Source organism: Diadema antillarum, unplaced genomic scaffold, assembly GCF_040938485.1.
Source record: "Diadema antillarum isolate AM-2024a unplaced genomic scaffold, OU_Dant_1.0 scf00000093, whole genome shotgun sequence".
NCBI lineage: Eukaryota > Metazoa > Echinodermata > Echinoidea > Diadematoida > Diadematidae > Diadema > Diadema antillarum.
This window is the reverse complement of record NW_027270982.1, coordinates 1,750,840-1,771,441: the sequence shown is the minus strand read 5'-3', so window position 1 is coordinate 1,771,441 and position 20,602 is coordinate 1,750,840. Positions and strand designations below refer to the sequence as shown.

General features: G+C 40.7%; 1 protein-coding gene and 2 pseudogenes across 1 annotated transcript in view; 1 reads left to right on the top strand and 2 right to left on the bottom strand.

Annotated features, from left to right (window-relative positions):
* The window catches only part of LOC139718362 (origin recognition complex subunit 5-like), a 299,115-nt gene that overhangs the window by 238,442 nt on the left and 40,071 nt on the right, over nt 1–20,602 (top strand). The window lies entirely within an intron of this gene.
* On the bottom strand, nt 6,405–7,307 carry LOC139718366 (uncharacterized; annotated as a pseudogene).
* LOC139718365 (uncharacterized) lies at nt 7,326–9,818 on the bottom strand (annotated as a pseudogene).

Genomic DNA, 20,602 nt, shown 5'->3' with positions numbered 1-20,602 from the left:
CTAGGAATGCTGTTATCTCCTTGCTCAGGTAGAAATAAGTGTTGCCCAAGGCCCAAAGAACGTATGGTTGTTGACTCTTTGAGTGCATAGTTCTCTCTCTCGGATGTAGAGCATGTGCGTACCTTCTGAGACCGAAGGCAGTCCGTCGGTTGTCGAGTCAGTCCGAGTCAGTCTGAAGTCGCTCCCCACTACACTCTTCCCCGTCGCATTGAAGGTTCCTGGTGGGGACGTGAATCCCCAAGGTAGGCTCCACTCCGGTAAATGTGACTAAATTGGAAAGAAATAGGAGGATAGAAAGTCATGAGGGATATCATCTATATCCCTCAGTCGGAGAGCCTATGATACTAGACTGCATAAACCTTCAAAAAATATAAATCTTCAAAATATAAATGGGATAACTGACCCCTGTGATCAACTGCCCAAATAAAATAAAATAATGACATCCTCGATGGGGATATAAAAATAACCCAAAATAAATTGCAAAAATTAATTAATGCATAATAAATGCACTCTATTTTACCCCACCTCACTCCCCCTCCGTGATGTGAAGGGAGTACAACCTAGCAGCATTCCGAGCTGTGGCTGTGCACACCTCCTACACCGTCTGGCCGCAGATCTTGGCGACCAGATCAGCCGTCTCACCTAAATAGGCAGACGTGCTCGGCTTTCCCTTTGCCGAAGGGGGTGGCATGTATGGGGCATTCGTTTCCAGCAGAAGGCGGTTCAAGGGAACTTCCTGCAGTCCCCGCTTCTGCAGTTCCCCGAAGACTTCTACCATGGCTGTAAAGCCAAAGTAGGTCTGGGGAAAGTGGCGCAACTAGTCCTTCACCACATTTGGACTGGTGGTGGTGCAGTGGTGATGGATCTGCTGCGTCTTCCCACAATGATGCTGGAGGTAGTCCCGGCACAGACTGTGGACGGTCAACCCTATAGGATCATTTCGACTCCCCCGCAAATGTACCACCCAAACCTTCTGAGAGATGTGGGGCAGGGAGAGGATGTTCTGGAGGAGCTCAGTCTGATCCTTGTAGCGGATTGCAGGGACTGAATGTTCTTGTCCGACCTCGCTCACACCGACAACTGCTGGATCTGTTAGCAGTTCCCTGAGTTAACTGACAGTGGCCGGGGACACCGCCGAGGCATGCTTGGGATGGATGCCCACTGCCACCCGCCAATTTGGACAATCGTGAGGGATCACAATAATTGATGACCCCCCGGCCACCTCCACACTCACCTGGGGTTTCTGCCCTGTGAATTGCAAGGTCATAGTCTCCGCCATATATCTCCTATGCCCATGTACTTGCCTTCATATACAATTCACATGGCACATTTCTTAGTGTCAATTCATGTAGTACTCCCTCATGACAGCAAAGAGATGTTTCCAAGGGATCTGTGTCCATAGATCTCCAATTCCAGCATGAATGCTCGGAGGGCCATTGGTAAATACATGTAGCTCCACAACATACAGTAAGTCAGATCTAGAACCATGTCAGGTTGAGATGTGTTATCATTAGCATCCTGGATGAAATAGGCTTCTACTTTTTGGTCTAGGGTGACTTGAGACTCTCTGAAGCTGGCAGGCAGATATGTAATCCCATGTTTTCTCTTAGTATTCCTGCATAACAGCAAACAGATGCTTGCAGGGCATCTGGCTCCATCTCCAGTCCCAACATGAGCACTTAGGAGGGTCCTGAGTCGATAACTGGACAACATGTATCACTTTGTGGTCCATGATACTCTTCATCTGATGGCTGAAAGAGCAAAAAGATTATTAAAAATAGTGATAGGTTTAATAGATATTTGATGTCTGGGTATTAAAGGGTGTGTACAGTTCTGGTCGAGGTGAAGATTTAGCTTTTAACGTTTTGTGAGATATTCAGAAACCACTCTATGAGATGTCAAAGAGCATGCAGTTCTAAGGGGTATCAAAAGTTTATTCGGTGAAAATCGGTTTTGAAATGGCTAAGATATCCAAAAACAATGTGAAACAAAGAGATACTAATAAAGTTGGGGCATGTCGCCTTTTATTATTAGCTCTTTTTTGGATATCTCAGCCATTTGAAAACCAATTTTCATCAAATAAACGTTGAATCCTTCTTAAAATTACATGCTCTTTCATATTTCATAAAAGGCATTTCATTATCTCACTTAGGAATGTTCAAAACATGAATCCCTACCTCAACCAGTACTGTACAGTCCCTTTAAATGAATTGTTGAGTGTCTGTCATTCATCAGCTGAATATAATTACAATGATAATAATAGTAATATAATAATAATGATGATAATAGTAATAATGATAATAATAATACTGATGATAATAATAATCATAATAATAATGATATTATTAATGATAATAATAATAAAAATAATGATAATAAACCATATTTGTACAGTGCAAATCTCAATATAGATTAGTGTCTCCATGCACATTGAAGGAAGGAACTACGTCTAGTAAAGTATACTACAATAACGAAGTTTAACCAAACTATAAATTAGGGCGAACATTCTAACGGTTAACAATGTTAGGCCTAATGTTAGGCCCTAACCTTAGGACACCTAACGTTAACAGTTAGGCCTACTATAAAGTTATAACGTTACTGACTATTACTGTTATGGTTTTAGTTCTAACGTTAGACGCACATGCAGAACAAGAACTTAGATTCCATAGATGTTTCAGAAGGTAGGGATGTTGCAATTTAGCCCTATTAACACTCAGTTACAGCCGTACCTACAGGTTAATAAAGTCTACGTACACTATAACGTTTAATACTAATCTAGAGTCTAGTATTACGGTAGTAATGTATTAAACACTAACACTTATGGCCTAGAGTCTATAACTGAATGAAATTTTCTGAGTTCATCACAAATTTGAATTATTACTAATGGATAAGCGATGATATCCGGCGTTTGTAGCCCGACCAGACGCCGTGCGAAGCAAGTGACTGGGCTGTATACCATTTTCTTGTTGAGTGTTTATACATATAGATAAACTGTACGTTAGAGAGAGTCTAGACTAGTTACCGATCCAACAGGAGCGAAATGATATCTCTGTCATGCAGCAGCCCCTCCTTCTGCCCAATTCTTCTCAATTCCTGGAGGGTCTTGAGGGGAATTGCGATTGTTCTCATTTTATGTTTTGCCCTCCATCTCCGAACTCTTTCTCTGATTTTCGTCTTCTTGTCCTCCCGCGGCTCCATTGCTGTGTTTGGTGCGTGGATTGTATGAGGTGGTACGGTACATGGTGTATGTACATGTAAGTGTACGTACAATGATACGTCGTAGCTACGTCTAAAACATAGCTGGCCTGCCCGCCCAGTAGTCTATTCTCTCAACTACTAGCACAGACGATCGAGCGGCGGACCCGCGCTAGCTACTACATAATGTAAGTAGTTATCGCGCTATAATACAGTACAGTAGCCAGTGAACAGGCACCCGCGTTCACTTGGTACTTTGGTACCCTGATTTTGTCTCGCGATCGCGGAATCTTGGGCTCGCTTTTCGCCGAGGAGAAGGCAGTACATCGACGCTGTGCCAAAATGGGACAAAAGAGGGAGGCAAATAACAACTCATTTGAACGGAGAGCCTCTAAGCCTACCCCCTGTGATTTTGACAAGCGTTACAGTAACGCTCTTCAACAAAATCATTATAGATATCTTCATAATGCCGTATTTTTCATCGATTCTTTTTCATTGCTTAGTCCTTTCATAGGCATTGGCCCTTGTTTTTGCCTGTTTCACTTCATGAAATAGCACTTTTGCATTTTGGGTTCCAACACTCCTCACCAGTCTCTTTAAGCCTACTCCACAGACATATTGAAAAGATGTGTTTTCAACATATGCTTAAAATCATCTACTCATGAACCAGGTCAAGCTGAGATGTTTGATCATTAGTCTCCTGGATAAAATAAGCTTCTACTTCTTGGTACAGGGTGACTTGAGGGGACTCTCTGAAGCTGGCAGGCAAATAATCCCATGTTTTCTCGTGGTACTCCCTCATGACAGCAGAGATATGTTTGCATGGTATCTGTGTCCACATCCAATTCCAGCATTTGCAGCGTGGAGGGCCATGGGTAAATACATGTAGCTCCACAACATACAGTAAGTCAGATCAAGAACCATGTCAGGTTGAGATGTTTTATCATTAGCATCCTGGAGAAAATACACTGTAGGCTTCTACTTTTTGGTCTAGGGTGACATGAGGGGACTCTCTGAAGCTGGCAGGCAGGTATGTACTCCCATGTTTTCTCTAAGTATTCCCTCATTACTGCAAACAGATGCTTCTAGGGCATCTGGCTCCATCTCCAGTCCCAACATGAGCACTTAGGAGGGTCCTGAGTCGATAACTGGACAACATGTATCACTTTGTGGTCCATGATACTCTTTATCTGATGGCTGAAAGAGCAAAAAGATTATTAAAAATATTGATAGGTTTAATAGATATTTGATGTCTGGGTATTAAATGAATTGTTGAGTATCTGTCATTCATCAGCTGAATATGATGATAATGATAATAATAATAATAATAATAATAATAATGATAATAATAATAATAATAATAATGATTATAATAATGATAATGATTATGATAATGATAATAATAATAATAATACTAATAATAATAATGATAATAATAATAATAATAAATATAATAATAATAACAATAATAATTGTAATAATAATAATAATGATAGTTATAATAATAATAAGAACAATAAAAATAATGATGATAAACCATATTTGTATAATGCAAATCTCAATATAGATTACTGTCTATGTATGCACATTGAAGGAAGGAACTAAAAGAAATTTGGAAAGTAGACATGAGAGAGAGAGGAGACAAAACAAGACGAAAAGTGACAGAGCTGTGACATACACTGTACATTGTACAGTGTTAGGCCTAGTCCACAGACATATTAAAAAGATTTGTTTTCAACATACGCTTAGAATCATCGACTGTGTCGGTTTGCTTGAGATATGCTTTGCAGAGTTCATTGATTACCTGAAAAGATCTTGATGAAATCCTTTTGATGTTTGTATCTGGGATTGTGCTTGCTAGCTCCAGTTTTCTCATGCAGTGCTTAATGAATGGAGCGGGTCTGTTTTTCTGGTTGTGGAGAATTGCATGGTAAGACAGACACAAAAAGCCGTGTAAGCGTGCCAATGCTTGCTTATCTGCTCCGCCTCTTTGTATTATCAAGGAGTTTATTGCCTGAAGAGAACACATTCTCTGGGAGCGACAAAAGAGTAGAACTCTTGCTGCTGTCATTATCCCTGTCTTCACTGCGTTCTTGGTCTTTGCTTGTTTCTTTCCAAGTTTTTCACATTTGTTGCAAATGAGCCTATAACTTTCAGAGTTACTGGAGCCTTCCCTCTCTATTTCTCCTGAGAGTTTGGCTCTCATTTAGATTTTGATTTTCATGTTGGTTAATAATTGTTTCAACCAAAATTAAGGTCATCCTAGCTTATCTTTACCTCCAATTCAGTTTCATTTAATGCAACTTAATTACATGAAAGGATGCCCAGCCCCATAAACAAATCACTTCTGTAACATATGGGATGGAGGTGTATTTGTTATTTTTATTTTTTTTCAAACATCACCTTCATTTCATAATTACTTCAATAGTAGAAAGTTACATGTACAGTTGTATGATAAACTTGGTACCACTATTGAAATGATCTACGACTGGAAATTAAAAAGCACTGGTAATTAGGAAAGATGCCAAGGACTTCAATGGCAAAATAAAATGGGGATAGGGCATAAGAAGTCATTCCCTATCAAGACTTGCGCATTGTAGAACTAGAGCTGCAATTGAATTACACTTATTTGACTCAATTAATATCAAGTGTTTGTTGAATTTTTATTTACATTTCTAGACCTCTAGACTCTACAAGTAACATGAAATTGGTAATTACAACTACAGTAAACCTAGCCTAAGTATAACATAACTTAATTACGATTAATTCTATCACTTCACTTAACTCCAACAGGTTAACAAAAAGTCTTTAATCAATAGTGATAGCATATTATATCCAAATGTAACAATTCATAAATGTTCCCATCCATGTATGGTGCTTGAGTAGGACTGATGAATACTATCGCATATCTTGTCATCTTCCTAGCACCCTCAAGTAATGAGTTACATCTAGAGTTTGTGGTCTTCTTGTGTCCCACAAAGTGGAGATTTCATTAGAAGGATTATAATTCTGTACAATTTCTGGCACAAGATGGGTCTCATCCAAAATGTTGAATAGCAATACAAATGTGCTGAGTTTGCTTGATTGTGATAAAATTAGCTTTTAATGACACATTTAAAAATTGTATAAGAAATCTTCAAGGGAAAACTGAAATGTTTCGGGGGGAGGGGGTAGTGACACTATGGCAGAGTGGCTAGGACTCTTGACTTTCAGTCAAACAGGGGATCAAGGCAACAAAGTTGACAAGGACGATTGAGGGGGAATGCTCTTTCACCAGTTTGAAGAACGTGTGAAACACGTTTTTTGATGCTCATCTGTTTCTCCATACAATTTCTGCAAGGTGGGCCTCAAATTTGGCCATGTTGGTGCCATTTATCCCCTTGAAATGATCCTTGGCATATTTCCAGGCCCCCTCAATCCTGTTTGTGTGCACCTTGATAACCTCGCTAGTTTGTACATTTCTGTACTGCTTCTGAAAGGCGTACCTGTACCTGTACTGTGTACAATCGTAAGATGTTCGTAGCCATGATCGTTCAGAATGGAGTATGCAGACCAGCCATCACTGTAAATCCTGCTCCCTGGCTCGACAATACCTCTCAATGAGAGCGGTTAACATAGCTTCATCTCGTTGATCTTCCAGATATAATCAACCTGTTGGTTGATCTTTCTATCATTCTGAAAATCCACACCTTGTGGCCAGGATTGGGGTTCCCCCTGTTGAATTTGCATCTCCTGCCGAAGAAGCTTTCGTCCAGTTTGATCTCACCGCGGAACTTCTTGGTCTCTTCGTAATACAGATCTTGAACAAACTGCTTGATATGTCTATGGTGCTGAACGTTTGGACCAGAGCATCATCCTTGGGAAGAGCACGAGACTGCTGTTGGTCTAAGGAATCCGCCTGTTCATGTTGATTTACAGAGTCCATCTGTTCCTGTTGTCGGCTAGACCAGCAGGGATTTTTTCGACAATGTAGCCCCTCTGAAGCGTTTTTGGATGCCTGGAGACGATCCAATTGTTGAGGGTGAGTGCATTCTTTGGAGTGATGCGCTTCGTCACTGGAACCCTCGTTTGGTCGGCAGCGACACTGAAGTTGCCTGCTGGATCCGTCCCATCGCACTGTCAGAATGCCATCATCGACGACTCCTTTCGTCCAGTTCGATCTGACCGCGGAACTTCTCGGTCTCTTCGTAATACAGATCTTGAACAAATTGCTTACAGAGGTCTCTCATGTAATTTGCCCAGTTCACAGATGATACGGAGTATCCAACCCCCGACATATTTGACACCTGCTTTAGGCTTGGATTGAACAACCACAACCACATAAAGAGCAGAATGTCCCGCACATCAAAGTGGGTATGTTCAAAGAAGGAATTCTTGGTCACACAGTATGTCTTGTCATGTGGTTGGTCCCCCTTCTTTCTGCACCTTCACACATGGCCTGATCTCCAGTCAGCTTTCTTTTGTAGAGTGCAGCTTTGCCTACAAACTTCACAGATCATGGACTTTGCTTCAAAGCCATTATCCCTCGGCCACTCCCAAATCTGCTCATTTTCCAATGAGTGAATTAATCCAAAGAAATTCCATGGATTAAAAAAATCCAAAGAGCTGGTGATAGCAGGATCACGCAACCACTTGTAATACTGAAAGCCATTTTTAAGGTAAAGATTAGCTCAACTAATTTTGAAAATAAATGAGTGTAAAGTGCAACACTATTTGTGTCTGATTATGATATAAACCAATACCAACCTTTTTATTTACAATGTACAACATACTTCTTGGAAGAGTCAACCAGTTAATACTGAAAGCCATTCTAAGGTATTGTAAAGAAGGACTCAACTTATTAAAAAAAGTAAATGGATGTAAAGTGCAACAATATTTGTGTCTAGGTATGATATAAACCATGGCTCGACACTAACTTTTTTATTTGGTGGCCCGATGGGGCCACCAAAATCCTAAATTTCACATTTTTGTGTTGGTGTCCCGAAAAGTCCTTTTTTTTTAATGAGTCAAATATTTAAGATTTATGATAGTAAGAATTAGAAGTTGGACATATCTACTCATAGATAAACTTCAACAAACTTGCAACACTCACTCCCGGGCATTCATTCAGTCCTTTTCAACTGCTAATTTCCGGCGCAAAAAGTTACGAATTTATTGACATACTTTTCAAATAATTTTGGTGGCCCGAGGCGGTTGAAATTTGGTGGCCCGACTTTCATTTTTGGTGGCCCCGGGCCACCGGGCCACTGTTAGTGTCGAGCCCTGTATAAACCAATTCCAATCATTGAATTTGCATATTGAAAGATGTAACCACTTGATACTGAAAGCTATTTTTAAGGTAAAGATTAGCTCAACTCATTTGAAACACAAATGAATTCGAATTGCAACACTATTCATGTCTAATTATGATATAAACCAACTCCAACCTTTATATTTGTGTTTCGGAAGATGCAACAACTTAATACTAAAAGCCATTTTTAAAGCATTGTGGCAGACTGGAGAAGTGGATAACACTCTTGACTTTCGGTCAAACAGGGGATCAAGGTAACAGAGTTGACGAGGACGATTGAGGGGGAATGCTCTTTCACCAGTTCGAAGAACGTGTGAAACACGTTTTTTTATGCTCATCTGTTTCTCCACACAATTTCTGCAAGGTGGGCCTCAAATGTGGCCATGTTGGTGCCATTTATCCTCTTGAAGTGATCCTTGGCATGCTTCCTTGCCCCCTCAATCCTGTTGGTGTGCACCTTGATAACCTCGCTAGTTTGTACATTCCTGTACTGCTTCTGAAAGGCGTACCTGTACCTGTACTGTGTACGATCATAAGATGTTTGTAGCCATGATCGTTCAGAATGGAGTATGCAGACCAACCATCGCTGTAAATCCCGCTCCCTGGCTCGACATACCTCTCAATGAGAGTGGTTAACGTAGCTTTGTCTCGTTGATCTTCCGGATATAATCCACCTGTTGGTTGATCTTTCTATCATTCTGAAAATCCACACCTTGTGGCCAGGATTGGGGTTCCCCCTGTTGAACTTGCATCTCCTGCCGCAGAAGCTTTCGTCAAGTTTGATCTCACCGAGGAACTTCTTGGTCTCTTCGTAATACAGATCTTGAACAAATTGCTTACAGAGGTCTCTCATGTAATTTGCCCAGTTCACAGATGATACAGAGTATCCAACCCCCGACATATTTGACACCTGCTTTAGGCTTGGATTGAACAACCTTAACCACATAAAGAGCAGAATGTCCTGCACATCAAAGTGGGTATGTTCAAAGAAGGAATTCTTGGTCACACAGTATGTCTTGTCATGCGGTTGGTCCCCCTTCTTTCTGCACCTTCACACATGGCCTGATCTCCAGTCAGCTTTCTTTTGTAGAGTGCAGCTTTGCCTACAAACTTCACAGATCATGGACTTTGCTTCAAAGCCATTATCCCTCAGCCACTCCCAAATCTGCTCATCTTCCAATGAGTGAATTAATCCAAAGAAATTCCATGGATTCAAAACATCCAAAGAGCTGGTGGTAGTAGGATCACGCAACCACTTACTACTGAAAGCCATAATTCTTAGGTGTAAAAATTAGCTCAACTAATTTAGAAAATAAATGCATGTAAAGTTCAACACTATTTGTGTCTGATTATGATATAAACCAATATCAACCTTTATATTTGTGTGGAAGATGCAACCAGTTAATACTGAAAGCCATATTCAAGGTATTGTAAAAATTAGCTCAACTTATTGTATGACCATTCTTGGATGGGCATACAATGTCTAAGGTCGTAAATACCTCATTGTTCATGTAAATCAGGTCCATCCATGCTTGATAATTATGTCTATGGTGCTGAACGTTTGGACCAGAGCATCATCCTTGAGAAGAGCAGGAGACTGCTGTCAGTCTAAGGAATCCGCCTGTTCATGTTGATCTACAGAGTCCATCTGTTCCTGTTGTCGGCCGCACCAGGGATTTTTTCGACAATGTCGCCCCTCTGAAGCGTTTTTGGATGCTTGTAGACGATCCGATTGTTGAGGGTGAGTGCATTCTTTTGAACGATGCGCTTCGTCACTGGAATCCTCGTTTGGTCGGCAGCGACACTGTGAAGTTGCCTGCTGTATCCATCCCATCACAGGGTGAGAATGCCATCATCGACGACTCCTTTAACCTGTGTGTTTAATAACCACACACCGGTACTTGGGTCAATTATGTGCACCTTCCTCATGGCCTCTAGTGGAGAACAAACATTTGAATCTAAAACATTTGAAATCAGAGACGTTTGAATTTAAACAAGACCTGGTCATGGGATGAGGCCGCGCGGTCGGCAGCTCAGGCGGGGTAGGGCCAGCAGGCTAGGCGTGGGCGCGGCGGCGGCTCTTTTTGCCGATGTAGGGATGTGCATCCTCCAGATGAAGAGAAGCAGGCTGTTTGAAACTGCCAATCTTGTCGACCTGATTGGGCCACAGTCTTTTCAAGTCCTTGAGTACGTTCAGACTCTCATTCTGGAACCTCTGCATGGGGGGGGGGGGGGGGGGGGGGGGGCTTGTCTTGCTTGACGGTGTGGATGGTGACCACATTCAACTGTCTGCAAGTTGGAAGTCCAAGAATAGCTGGTCCCGCTATATCCACAACGTAGAATGACTGAGAGCTCCATTCAGACTCTTTGTAGCGGCATTCAATGTCAATTGTCTCCAAACACAGAATGTCTGTTCCATTGTATGCTGTTAGGCGTACTTGACATTGCTGAAGGATGTCTTTATACTGACCCTGTGGATACATCGCCTTGACAATGCGCATTGGAAGAGTGTTTCCTCCTGCTCCTGTGTCTATCTTAGCCTTCAGCATGTGCTGACCATTCTTGGATGGGCATACAATGTCCAAGGTCGTAAATACCTCATTGTTCATGTAAATCAGGTCCATCCATGCTTGATATGTCTATGGTGCTGAACGTTTGGACCAGAGCATCATCCTTGGGAAGAGCATGAGACTGCTGTCAGTCTAAGGAATCTGCCTGTTCATGTTGATCTACAGAGTCCATTTGTTCCTGTTGTCGGCCGCACCAGCAGGGATTTTTTCGACAATGTCGCCCCTCTGAAGCGTTTTTGGATGCCTGTATACGATCCAATTGTTGATGGTGAGTGCATTTTTAGCAATGATGCGCTTCGTCACTGGAACCCTCGTTTGGTCGGCAGCGACACTGAAGTTGCCTGCCGTATCCATTCCATCGCAGGGTGAGAATGCCATCAGCGACGACTCCTTTAACCTGTGTGGCTAATAACCACACACCGGTACTCGGATCATTTGCGTGCACCTTCCTCATGGCCTCTGGTGTAGAACAAACATTTGAATCTAAAACATTCAAAATCAGAGACGTTCAAATTTAAACAAGACCTGGTCCCGGGATGAGGCAGCGCGGTTGGCAGCAAAGGCGGGGTAATGTATACTACAACTAAACATACACCTGAGCAAGATTAATTAAATAAAATCAGGATACAAAGTACTTATCTGCTTTCAGCATTTAATTTTATTTGTCAAATCATACTTAAAAACAAAAACAGTGGAAGCCAAAGGAATGTCATGCAGTATCTGGCTATGCTACAAACTCATAGCGACTAGCAGTTGACAGGAACAAATCAGCGCACATGAGCCCAGTGCAGTCATTATGCTGGGCTGCAGGCACTGCAGCAAGACCTTAGTGGTTTTAGGCGCCAGTGTTCGTATATGTATCAGCATCTGGAAAACGGCGGGGCTGAGCTGGCAGCAGCCCGATCAATGCATAATTCCCCATAATTATTAGTCCACAATAAGAATGTTTTGTTGTTGTTGATTTTTTTTTTAAAATATAGAGTCTACTTACCATAAATCAACATCTTTTATACCACTAAACTAGATCCAGTACAGTACTAGTAGTACTAGATCATTACACTAGAATTTACTTGTAACAAAAAATTAACACTTTGCTCTCAAATTGGTTGATCAGAGCTCATCCCTTTAGTTGACATAAATGATGATTAAAAATATTACAATTGCCGGAAACAAAAAGAATTTCCACATCATAGGTAGATCTAAGACCTAACGTTGTCATACAGGTTGCCCTACATGGTTAGACATCTCGTTTGTAGCGTAGCCCGACCAGACAGTACTGTGACAGCGACTGGGCTGTGTATAGCCAAGTTTATTAAGAGACGGTATTCTGCTGTAATATTTTCGAGACAACCAATAGATTGCCTGATAAAAAAAAAAAATTTTGTTCATTGTAAGCTTGAGTGCACATAAATTTCAGATTTAGGCTTCATGATCAGACATCATCATTCATCAGCGCACGTACATGAGCCCAGAGCAGTCACTATGTATGCTGGGCTGCAGGTGCTATGCAGCGTAGGGGCTTTTATGCGCCGTTGTTCGTACATACACATTATGCACGTACACACCAGCATCGCGAAACCGTCGGGGTTGAGCTAGCTGGGTGGGAGCCCGATCAACACATAATTCCCGATAATAATTAGTCCACAATAAGAATGTTTTGTTGTTGTTTTTTATATAGAGTCTACCCCATTACCATAAATCAACATCATGCCTATGAAAATATGATTGCTGAGCGAAACAAATCTCAATTCTGCTCATTCAGTTCGAGTACCGTTATAGATTCTATCAATAGAATGGCAATGCATGCATGGCTACTCTCGCGCCGCCGGCCAAAGTAGAACCGAGCTAGCGGTTGGCAGTGACTGTGCACGGCTATGACAAGCGCGCACACCCATGCCGATTAGGGCGACGGGACCCGCTCTAAAGCACGTCGAAGCCGCAAAAGTACGGGTAAGGTGCAAATTGGTAACTATATGTGGTAGAAGGTTTCAGTAATTTTGCGACAAAAAAAAATCAGTAATTTCTCTACAATTACTGAAAATCAACCGTTTGACTTACCAATCTCTGTTGCCCAGCCTCCTCTCAATGTCCTCTTCATTCTCTTCGCCTCCGACTGCACCTTCATCTTCGAGCTCGGGCTCAAACCTGTATGGTTTGATTTCTGCACGTTGATCGGTAGGCAGAATAGCTGGAATTTGGTCTGAAAATTCACTGTCATGTTCAGAATCTGAACTGGAAGAGTTACTGGAAGAGTTATCGCTCATGGTAGCGTTAGTAATTCCGAGGAAAATACACGTAGCTAGCTCTAATACAGACTGTTACTGTAGAGGACCAGTGTTAGTGTTATCCGCGCTAGCATAATCTACATGTTTATGGAGCCGTGTATACGTAGCGCGTGTCTGCTCGAACGTCGCATCGTTCTTGAGATGACGTATGAGGAAATACGCGCGCCTTGCGCGTATTTTTGACATTTTTTCAGGGGGCGTTCCCAGAGCTGTATCTTCTCTCAAAATAACACTTTTATTCATCAAAATCATCAAAAAGTAGTCGTAGATGCGAAATCAGCACAAAACATTACATAAAATTGGTCTAAACCTGAAAATTAGGTTGATTTGGGCTTCACGACCCCTTTAAACTTGCTTGGCACATCAGCGCAATTAAGGAGAGAATACAGGTTGATCTTTGATCATGTTAACAGTAGCTTTATTCTTGTTGATCAACAGTAGTGCCACTCACAGATATAATGCAGTAGACACAAGGTGGCGCTATTGCGCTATAACCATCAGTAGTATAAATGCCCACATAACAATACACTGGCGCAGGCTAAAAGTGATTACCTACCATGTGAACATTTCTCATGGCAAGTTCAAATCGCCACTTTACAATAAAAAAATTAATACAAAAATAGAATCACTTACTTAACACAAAATACTCGTAAGACTAAAAAAAAATCAAATTAAAAGAAATTTAGAATATTCATCAATTTTATTGTAAAAATCTAGAGGCAGTCTAGTATGACAATTGACAGGCTTATCTTCAGTCACACATCAACATTCACGAGTGACCACTAGTTCATTATACAAAATTGAGTGACAGTTATGTAATGCAGAATGCTACACCGTGTATTTGACAACTGTAAAGCAAGATGAATTCACGGCATAAAATCTTCAGGAGTTGGAGTCGACAGCCTCTTATGTAGCACAAAATTTTCACAAACTGCCAGTGGCATCCCATGCATAGACGTAGTGGAGACAAGAACTTGTGCATGCATTGTAATTACACGAATCTTGGTTCTCGCAAAATTGGAGAAATCAAAATACAGTTGAACCTCTCGTATCCGGACAAGTCGGGACCGGGGCTCATCCGGATAAGGGATTTGGCCGGATACGGGAGACTCAATGCTTTATACACGTACATATACATACACATGTACTGATGTAGCCCATATACTGCAACCTTTTCATTGTTACACTCAGTAACAGACCCCAAAATAGAGGTTCGTGTTTGCAAGAATGAAATCATTTTCTTTTATAAATTCTTGGGATGATTCACCTAAATAATTATTAAGAAATGTATCAAGTACTGTAATTCATGTGTGTTTGTGTAGGAGTTCTCAAGGAGTTGGGAATCCCCCTTTCCTCCCGTAATTATTTTTAAAAAAATCACGGCGAGATTGCGTCCGTATAATAGAGAGATCCGGATAAAGGGAGGCCGGATAAGAGAGGTTCAACTGTACATGTGAACATTTCTAGTTTTACAGTATTACACTACATGCATATGATACTTCAGGAAGCACTGGTTACTTGTTACTTGTTACTTGTTGAAATAATCCCAAAACTGCAGCTCCGTTGAAGCTATACCGGGATGAACAATCCCTGCTGTGTGTCAACAAGGGTGCAGAGGTGCCATAATCATAACCCACATATTTACAATAAAAGTGGTTGAACCCGTGCAAGTAAAAATAAGGTTGGCTCCTTACAGGACACTGGAACCAGAAGAAGGCTGCATTATGCTGATATGTTGGAGTGCAGCCTCTCTGAATTCTGTTGGGTTGGTGAGTTGAACAGCTGCGCCTGGCAAACTGTTCCACAGTCTTGTTGCTCTTGGAAATAGTGAAAACTTGTAGGGGTCGATGGTTGCTGTGGGTACTGTGTACTTGAGTTTGTGGTCATGTCTTCCAATATAAGTTGCAGGTGTGATGACTTGTGGGTGTGGGATGCAAACCAGTTGATAATGAATTTTATGGAATAGGACACACTGTGCTAGAAGTCGACGGTTATGAAGGGTGTGCCAGCCTAGGGCAGAAACTAGGGCTGAGGAAGATGTTGTTCTTCTATAGTCCCCATGCACGAAACGGGCCGCTGCTTTCCGCTGTGGTGTAAAGAAAGCAGTGAAGATAGAGCCTGTGTGCTTCATTGTGCTATAGAAGACTCAGAACCCAGTTTGAAATCAGTTGGTGTAATGATGCAGAACAAATGACAATCATAGTGTGGCAAGAAGGATAATTTAAATTACATGTACAATATGTTTCACTGGATGTTGCATTTCAATTGGTTTCTCATGGAGCATTGAACATTTCACTGTAGCAACAAACTGAGACAGTGCTTTTCAGATTTCTGTTGCATACATTGTATGATTTTAACTACATGCAGTGTACTTGCTATACAAGTATAGTGTATGTGTGCCCTACAAGAGGTAAGGACTTAATAAGAGCAGTGAAAGACTGTACTGATCTGCTGAGATGAATTATGGAGACTCTAGTCTTAATACAGAAAAGGTGTCATTTTTTGTTTTCCAACTGATTATCCAAAAACTACACTGATCTCTTAGCCTAACTTACATTATTTTTGGTCTTCAACTGATCATAAAAATTGTACATTTCAGACATTGTAACAATAAAGTTGTGTTGTTTCTACCGTGTATGTTTCTGAATTATGCTGAATGTACAGTATGGTGTACATGTATGTATTATGTGAATAAGAACTAAGAAAGACAAATGTACATTGTATGTAGCCATCTTCAAACCTGAAATCATTCAAATAAAAAAATGTCAAAGAAATTTCCTGTCTTGTTGATTGATTCCTTCAATTATTTCTCTTTGAGAGTATTTCTGTCTACAGTGGAGTGTTGTGTGACGTCAAGCACGGTAATAGATACAGTGTAACAAAGTACATTTACTTCTTCACGACTTCAGCTTTTCACATACATGTACTCCAGTTTGTCATCCAGGGATGCTACAATAATGTATCCTTGTGAAGAGCATTGCAGTATTCTCACAGCTGAAATGGTGCATATTCATTTGTTGATTTTTGTATAACCTTTCCTGCAATAGACATGTGTAATACAGTGCATTCCCATGGTAATGATCATGGATATAACAAAATTCCGGTTACAACAAAATAAGAATCCTGGTCGCAAAATTATCAGCTCTATGTGTTTTTATTGTTTAATTATTCGGTTATAACAAAATTTAGATACACGTATAGAAGAAAGAAAACTGCCTGTCCCAAGGACTTCATTATAAAGGGAGTCCACTGTATACAATTTGAAAGAGACCCTGCCCCTCCCCCCTGCCCCTCCCCCCCCCCCCCCCCCCCCCGAAGAAAAAAAATCCATGAAGCACACTGTATTTTTGGAAAAAACAAACAAAAATTTAAAAAAGTACAAAATACTGTAAAACGGCAATAACTGGCATCTCTGGTAATCCACATGGAGTTCTTGGCGATGTGATTTTAATACACACAAACATAAAATGGATTTGGCAGTTCCTGCAGGATCTTAACAGGAGTTGTACAATACATTCTAAATCACATACTCATGGTGGTTTTTTTTCTTTCTTTTCCTGTTCTCAATAAAATCCTTGGTCAGGTGAAGATATTGCTGTGTGAATACATTGTACACGTATTTCCACTTCATGATTGGCAGTTTTAACAGAGGCTGAATATATCTACAGGGCAGGCTTGCGAGATAAGACTGAACTACAAAGTCTGAATTGAGATTACAAAAATTTAAAGAAAAATGGCAAGAAGTAAATGTAAGTCCTGCATGAGCTATTCAGTAGTTTTCAGCATCCGTGCTGTAGGCCCACCTACCACATGTGTACTAAAGAACACTCAAGCAATGTGACATTGATGATTTTGCAGCGATGTACAGAACACAAAATCTTTGTACAAGTACAAATGTGCAAATACAATATGCAATTCTCGCTATCGCCAATGACGTAAAAAGTACCCGGATGTTGATTTAAGCGTCATTTACGGTGCATTATGGGATAGTCCGGTAGCAAAATCACTTCCGTTCGTACGCGCGTGATACGTGACTAATGCGATTTACACACACAACCGACTGTATTCTACGTGTACTTCCGGTTTTCTCGACTTGAATTACAGCTTTAATATGATTTGAAATTTCTCCATTCTTAAGAAATTGCTGTTACTACAACTATTGGTTGTTGCTGTGAAGCTGCCATGTGTTGTTCGCACGACAATAAATGGAAAAAATCTGCAGAAATAGGACCCTTACTGGCATGCGAGACGTGACGTGGCAGCGTGGGTGAAGTTTGCGGGTGACTCCACAGCGCAGTACGTGCACGCGCGACTTACTAGTAGTGGTAGTAGCACTAGGTACTAGTAGTAGACCTAGTACAGTGCCTACGTACATTGTACGTACGTGTACTTACTAGTACTTGGAAGAAATTGCTTTGGAGACAGGATAAGTTCGAGATCACTGTTCGTTCCCGATTGTGTTCGCGACATTTCGACAGAGAACAAATAAAGAAAAAAGATGGGCATTCCATGACGATATACTGTATATCCAGGTGGGTGAATATTTTCCAGCATATTTTCAGCGTATGCAGAGATGACTGATCTGTGATGTACGCCGTACCGGTATGTGTTAGCTTATGCGCTGCAGCGTGCAGTGAGTGGTGCATGCTAGCAAGAAAGGCCGGCCGCCGGCGGCGGGGACTACAGTGTACGAGTATGCATGACAGGCCTGGCCACTCGCTGGCTCGGGCAGTACAGCGGCCTACTGTACTAGTATCCGTGGTCGGCGCTGCGCTATAGGTAAGGTACACGTACGCGCACGCTAGCGTTGTGCAAATTATGCCCCGCGCCGGAAGTGCCCTTGCTACCAAGTGAACTAAATCTTGACGAGAAAGCCACATCCGGGTACTTTTTACGTCATTGGCGATAGCGAGAATTCACACGTCAAAATTAGGATGCTTCGACAGCATTGTTGATTTTGATAAAGCAAACTTGGTGTTATCCCTTTCAGTAGTAAGCACATTTTTCTCACACAAGTTTTATGCACTTGAAATTTGGGATCAAATATGTGGCTTTGACATAATTATGTCAGTTTTCTAGCAGCTTTTTAAGTAGGAACAGTCCCCCTTTCAACCTGATGACTACACAAACTACATTTCAGATAATCTTATCTATTGGATACAGCCATGCATACCACATCAACACACAGACACAGACAGACTCACACACATGCACACACTTTCATGAAAGGTCCATGCCTATATAAAGAAGAAAGACAATACACATACCAATGTATCTGAATCAATTTGTACAACCCTGCATTATCCTGGAAGCGCTGCACATATGAGGCAAATAAGTATGGAGGTGTATCCTATTACCAAACGATTTTTGTTTTATTGCTCCAAACGGGCAACATTATGCAATAATTCAGCCAAAAATATCCTTATAGATAATTGAAATGCTGATGACTTTAGCTGTAACGAAAATACTTGAAAAATAAGCCAACTTCTAGAAAAAATCCATATTTCAAATAACCCTTCCACAAAAGTTGTCTCTTTTTAGCGACGCAAATCGTATTGTATGACCGAACGTGCGCCCTCTGTATTGGGGAAATTGTACATTGTATTTTCGGTCAATGTTTAATAACGCAGGACAACGAACATCAAAATTTTAGCAATTATTACGTAAATTTGAGGTAAATTACGTTTTGTTTTGTTTTTTTGCTGCAGTTTAGCAATTTTCGGCACTGGCTTCCCCTGTGAGATAACAGCGCGTAGTGCAATGAATGCGTATTCGAGTTGTTGTACGCGCTCCATTGACAAAGTACGCGTTCGGTAATAGGATACCTGACTATACTGTAAAAGTGGAAATTTTCGCGCATTTTGCGCAATCAGAAACTAGCGCGAAAATAAAAGCACGCGAATATTTTTGCTTGCCATATGTTCCTGTAGTTGATGTCTTGATACCGCGGAATTAAAAACATGCGAAACTCTTCTTACCTCGCCGAGCGCGAAAAATTAGTCGCGCGAAAATATCCACTTTTACAGTAGTTGTGTTATTGAAATCACTAATCATGGCACTCATATTTTCCTGTATCTGTTTACAGTATCCTTTAGAACAAGCATATCAATGTGCACCTCGTAAAGGCACAAAATTAAATTGCACAAAGTGGATTTTTAACAACCCTCTACTTAAATTTAATACACTTTGTACTAGTACATGGATGTTCCTTTCCACACTTGCATATTTGAACACTACAATGTCCTGGAGTATTTTTGTTTTTGTTTTCCTTTGCACAAACATCTGCTTAATCACCACACCTACATGTACATAGTGTAAATATGCATCACCATTTTCTGGGGAAACTATAAGTGACAAGTTTTCTCCTACAATGTGTACATTGTACTTGTACATCTCTGAAAAAAGACATAGAGCTTTGAGTTCCATGCCTGGAACTCAGTGTGCACAGTAAGCTCTAAGTACAGTGCACTCCCGCTATAAGAACACGGTTATAATGAAATCGTTGAAACAAAACCAAAATTCAGGTCCCTAAACTCATCTATATATGCTTATACACTATTGTTCGGATATACAGTGTAATGACAGTTCGATTACGATGAAAGAAAATTACTTCCTGAGGACTTCGTTATAATGGGAGTACACTGTACATGAAAAATGGAATGGAAATGTCTTTTGCTTTTCCATTCACAACAGGCCTGTTGCAAAGAGTAGCATTCTCATTTAAATGTACCTTCAGCAAATCATTCTTGGTATATAAATATAACAAATGGCTCTTCATCTCCTAAACATATCTCTCCATTCAATTCATGGTTATTGTGTAACCAGGAAAAATAAGGATGTTTTCATCTTCAGAGTTCTGGAAGACCTCTTACACAACCGAGATAAAAACAATCAAACAAAACAAAACAACCCCCCCCCCCAAAAAAAACAACAAAAAACAAAAACAACAACAACCAACAAACAAGGATTTTGCAAAGAATATTCTCTCTATTAAAAAAACAAACATATTAAACTGAGAGAGAAAAAAATGACACCGTATCATCACAACACCTTGGCTCTTTAGATAAAGATATTTGTCTTTCAAAGAGTGCTAAAGGAGAAACATTTAGTGTCTTTCCACATTGAAACCCTAGGGCCCATTTCACATGGAGATTTGCAATCATTACTAGATGCAATACACCTGTATCTGAAGAGTTTGTTCACAAAAACCAATAAGTTCATTTTTGAAGATTTTGAAGCACGGTTTCTGTCATAAAGTACAA